A 5,597-nucleotide genomic window follows, 5' to 3' on the forward strand; every position below is an offset into this window, starting at 1 on the left:
GTTATGTGGGCACTCTTTCTCCAATTGCTTTACTTTATGGTGGAGCATGTCCCGGGCATAGAGAATCACTTGCCTAATGCACTCTCCCGGGAACCAGACGAGAATATGAACTTTTTGGAAATTGATTACCATGTCATGGCCAACCAGCTGATCCCACCTGCAGTCTATTGATGATTGACATAGACGATGACCCACCCTCGGCGGACCCCATAGTATTGAAACAGCATGTGCAGCACATGCATAATAGGTCTCGGGATGCAGAAAGCAGACGGGCTCAATGCATAAATGCACCAAGTGGACTCGGGCAGGAGCAAGAATGGCACATGTATGTGCTACCAGAGGCACAAGAGGTGGTGTTAAGCTACATGTACGACCGCAACGTAGTGGAGCACCCAAGAGGCGACTATGCAGAGAGCCATCAGCCAGCATTACCACATTACCACTGATCAGTAATGACCCGTGACTTGCAAGAGTATGTGTGCATGTGTGAGACTTGCTAGGCCCAAAGGGGTGAAGAGATGGAGTAACAACATTCCTGTCTTCCCACCACTCAATTCCAGGTGATCGTCCTGGACATCATGGGGTCGTACCCTCGCACATCCAACTGGAAGTCTTTCCTAATGGTGGTAAATAGACCTTCGTATGTTAGATGAAGGCCTACTCTGTCAGGATTTTGACAGTAGGTACCATTGACGAAGTGCTCCAGCAAATTCTTCTCCAGTTTATTGTATCCACAAGATATTTTAACAGTCAATGTCAGTCAATCAAGAGAAGGTGGCAGGAGTAGTGCGCGGCTTGACGTCGAACACCAGACAACATCGGCCTACCAAGCTTGCGCCAACTCAAATGAACCATAAAATCAAGAACTGAATGTGACACAGCTTCGAAGAAGACCACACAAAATGAGATGAACAGCTGGCCAAAATGCTCTTCTTCATCTGCCATTGTACGAATGTGAGCACTGGTATGACCCCGACAGAGATGGTCCAGGGTCATAACCTGACCCTCCAGGCGAGTTTACAGTGCACAGTGTGATGGATGAGGAAATGGACCCAGAGAAAATTCAGAGAAGGTGCGATGCAGAGATAATAGCCACCCACGATCATCTGTGGTAGTTTGTGCAACAAATCATGCCACAAACAATCAGGCTGCCCCCAGAGCTGTAACCCAGTGATCACATATGCAATGTGTAGCGAAATTACTGTGCAGGACTGAGCCCATCGTGGACAGGACTGCTTATCATATTGTGTCGGCTGAGTTGTAGTATGTACTGACGTCGTCCGGCCGGAGGCCGATTCAAGCCCGACTTGCAACCGCCCGCCAGTAAACCCACCTCTTTCCGGAACAGACCCTTGTCTGAAAGACATTGTACATGTCTCCGACCTGGTGCTTCTATGGAATGTTAGTTCAGCCAGCGCCCATAGATGGCAACTATAATTTATACACATACAGACTAAACAATGGTGTGTCTTGGCCTCTATTAAACTGTGGCACCAATTAGCATTCATGTGTATTATAGTAATGTTGTAAAGTATTTGTTAAATTAGGGAAGTGTGCCGAGATCTTATGGGTAACTGTATTTTGCCACTGTATGCCACTGACCATTGTACCAGGCTGGGGGATATATTACTCCAGCAATGTTGGCTTGGCAGGATCATTATCTCAGAGAAATCTGGGGATCTATTGTAGTAATATATATAACTGGAGTGGCCTTCAGGATTTCACTCTAGTCTCTCTTTCCCACCACGGAGCGGCCCTTCGGGGATTTCTCTTTAGGCTTCTGGTTCCACCCCCCCCCCCCCTCTCCGCTATCTTCGCTCATGCATAGCAAGAGGGCAGGGCAATCACCAGCTGGACATGAAGGAACTCTTCGGTAGCGCCCGAACCCCACCTTAAGGGGATTGGTGCACCAGCATCGTATTAAAAAAACAATATATTTGTTAATGATTCAGCTGCTAGAGAAAATTTGAACCATTCTGGTGTAAACAATTTTTTTAATTTTTTTATTTTAATTTAGTTATTGCTGATTTTCGGGAATTTTTTAAATTCAAGCTTTATTAAAAAACTATAAAGAATTCAGTGGTAAAACTTTCGCAGATAAATTTTCAGACACGGGAGATATGACTGTGACCATTATTTTATCTGTAATCATTATTATTTTAATGTATTTACAATTTGAATTTTAATAACTGAGCTGCTACGAAATTGCGTGATATTCATTTGCGAATTTAATAACATTCGCGTTTTCATTTTTAATTCAAACGCCAACATATCTGTCGGCTGAATGATTGACTTTATTTTAGTCTTTAGTTTATTGCAGTCGGACCTAAAGTAAAAACGTAGCTGTAGAAGTTTGAGCAGCGTGCAAGCTCGGATACGAGAAATTATGGAGCGCGCTGGACAGTAGTGACACCTTGCGACTGTTTCCCCAACTTTTTGCAGCCAGCCCACCCTGCCACAGCTGTCTGCTGTTTACGAAGGGGAGACGGGATTTCGCGCGAAACTGATATGAAGGCCAACGTACTCATTTTCAGTAGATAAGAGAACGTGCTTGGTCTAGCTCGGCGTATAATTGAATGGTTATTCTCTGTTATTATTTAGCACAGTGATTTAGCCAGATGTTTTTTTGTTGTAAGCGTGAGATTTATTCAGGAATAAAATGCCGAAGAAACTCCACCAAGCAGAGTACACAAAAGAACAAAACTATCGAAAGCCATTAGAGCGCTTAGAAAAAAGAATAAAGAAAGATAAGAGATTATTTTATTATAGCTTTTTTTTACCATACATTTATTTTTCAGAGTTGCGTATGTACAACGCGATGGACGCGATGCGACAACAAAAAGATGTGTAAAATTGTAAACATGATTTTTTTTTTCCAGCAATGCGTGAACCGTTCATAAACTATATTCAACATGTATCCGTATAATTACGTTTGAATTTTTTTATGACAGGCATCAATGTTAACAAGTTTATTAAGCCACAATAGGCTTTTTTCAGAAAAATAAGTGTAGCAGTAAACACTCAACATAGTCTCACACAAAATCAGTTTACATGAATGCAGTTTTAAGAAGTAAGCTACGTAAATAATAGTTAAACATTATTTAATATCTGCTGGTAACGTTTCCAAAGTATCAGCTTCGCCTTCATTCACAAACAATTTTCGTGAGCTTATTAATTTATTTTGCTGGCGTTTCGTTGGTGACTGTTAGGACTGCAAAATTAGTAAACATTTTTCACCCTATCCTGAGTTAAATCTAAGTGTGCGCGGTTAGATGAGGACCTGTGTCTCATGCTTACGCCTTTACACTCTACTCATGCGGGGTATTAACCATGCGCGTAAGGGCGCGTTGCCAATGACTTGTACGATAGTCTCAACAATCCCCTACGGACTCGAAAAATGTCACCTGCTCATTGGCTACTTGACTTGTGACAACTGTTTGTTGTAATGCCTGTGATTCATCGTTGATTTTGTTGAGGAGTTTTTAGTGATTCAGAGCCTCCCATTTAACTGTGGCCGAATTGAAGAAGCAGTACAAATGTTACATGCTTGAATCCATAGCGAATGGAAACCACAAATATTTACTGATGTAGTGGTTGGTAAAAAAAATATATATTATTCGTTTCGCGTCCATCGCTTCGCGCCATGTTGGCTCCTATATTATATGGATTTACAAAATATAACGATTCATTTACGACACTTAAGATAAGGTGTTTAGGATTTTAAGAATTCACTTGAATTAATATTTAAGAACATATTTCAGGATAACTTGTGAAGACGCTCGTACAGACGGCACCGGTTGTGATGACTCATTGTTACCAGAGCAGGGGCCACGCATGTGAAACCTCAACACAACTCGAAAATCAGTAAGTGTTACATTGAAATGTGTCCGCTACAAATGTTCAGGAATTATAATTTTGAAATCGAGTAGAAATATTCCTGCAATTAGCATTAGGTATATTTTAATAGACATTGAAAGCGAATCATTAAGTAGCTTCAAAATCCAAATACCAGAATACAGATAGTCTGTAACAATACAGACCTCTCCGACTAGATATGGTCTAGATTTTTAATAGTAACACATTTGAAAAAAAACTGACTAGTTACTGAATATGTTGAAATTATGGTAAACCTGTTACTTTAGATGATTGGTGATGTAATAATGTCTCTTGGAAACTACATAAAATTTTAACTGCTTTTATTTCGCAAATCACCATGGCGGCCATTTTACGATCACGATTTAGTTCTTAAATTTTAAATTAGTTTATTTGTTGAGAGCCTGGTACAATGTGTCTGACCACTAAAGCGATCCGAGCCGCGTAGTGTATACTACTGCGAGGTTGCCGAAGTAGGCTCGGGTCGGGACGAATTTCGCTGTGAAAAAACAAAGGTTTTTAATACATGGAAAATTATCCCAAAGCCGAAAATTTGTACAGTAGTAGAATGAACATTTCTTAGTAACACGTCAAAAGTTTAAGTACTGCCGCAAACCTTGTGCGTCACACCAAAAACGAGCAGTTAAGTCCAAAATGACATTTTTTTGCTACGATCCACAATAATGGATATTGCAAATGCAGTTTATGGATTAGACCGTCAGTATGGAACCCAAAATAATCTAGAAACATTGCCCTATCTGAGGATAGTGATAAAAAGCACAAAGTTTAAACATGTTTCTATAAAATAGACCATTTAAATCATTAAAGTTAACGAATTCACTTTCATTCAATTTTAAGGAAATATAAATACATCTTACATAAACTTAAAGATCCCAACGTGGAAATCGCTTAAAGTAAACGTTGTTGCATATTTATTCATCTTTAAATTGGTATATTTTTTAAGTGTCTCATACAATTAGTCTGACCACTAAAGCGATCCGAGCCGCGTAGTGTATACTACTGCGAGATAGCCGAAGTAGGCTCGGGTTGGGACGAATTTCGCTGTTAGGAAACAAAAAATTTTAATACATGGAAAATTATCCCAAAGCAAAAATTTTGTACGTTAGTAGAATGAACATTTCTTAGTAACACGTCAAAAGTTTACCGATGAAACCTTGTGATCACACCAATAATGAGCAGTTGAGTCCTTAATTATAATTTCTACAATGATCCACAAAAATGTTTCGTAAATTTAATAACTTTAATACTTTTTTAAGTCGGTTCTCATTATGGCACCAAAGTAATATAAAAGAATGTCCTACATGGTAATTGTGATAAACACCTCAAAGTTTAAACGTCCTATTATTAAATTGGTAATTTTAATCATAAAAAGTAAGAAAAAAATATTTTTTTTATAGAAATTTGACTACATGTTACACAAATATGTTGTGCGTAGCGTCAAAATCACTTCATAAATATTGTCTGTTTTTTTTTTTTTTTTTAAGTTTTAAATGTGTATATTTTGAGTGTCTGGTACAATAGTCTGACCACTGATGTATTTCAAGCTGCGTAGTGTGTTTGCAGCAGTGTTAAAGTCGCTTGTGCTGGGACGTTTTTTGCTCCAGAAAACTAAGGTTTTTAATGTATGGTAATTCCAGACTGAATTTTACTCTGAAAGAATAAACGTTTCCTAACTACAAGTGATTTTTTCTGCAAACGTAGAT

This window comes from Bacillus rossius, chromosome 11 (genome assembly GCF_032445375.1).
Source record: "Bacillus rossius redtenbacheri isolate Brsri chromosome 11, Brsri_v3, whole genome shotgun sequence".
Lineage (NCBI taxonomy): Eukaryota > Metazoa > Arthropoda > Insecta > Phasmatodea > Bacillidae > Bacillus > Bacillus rossius.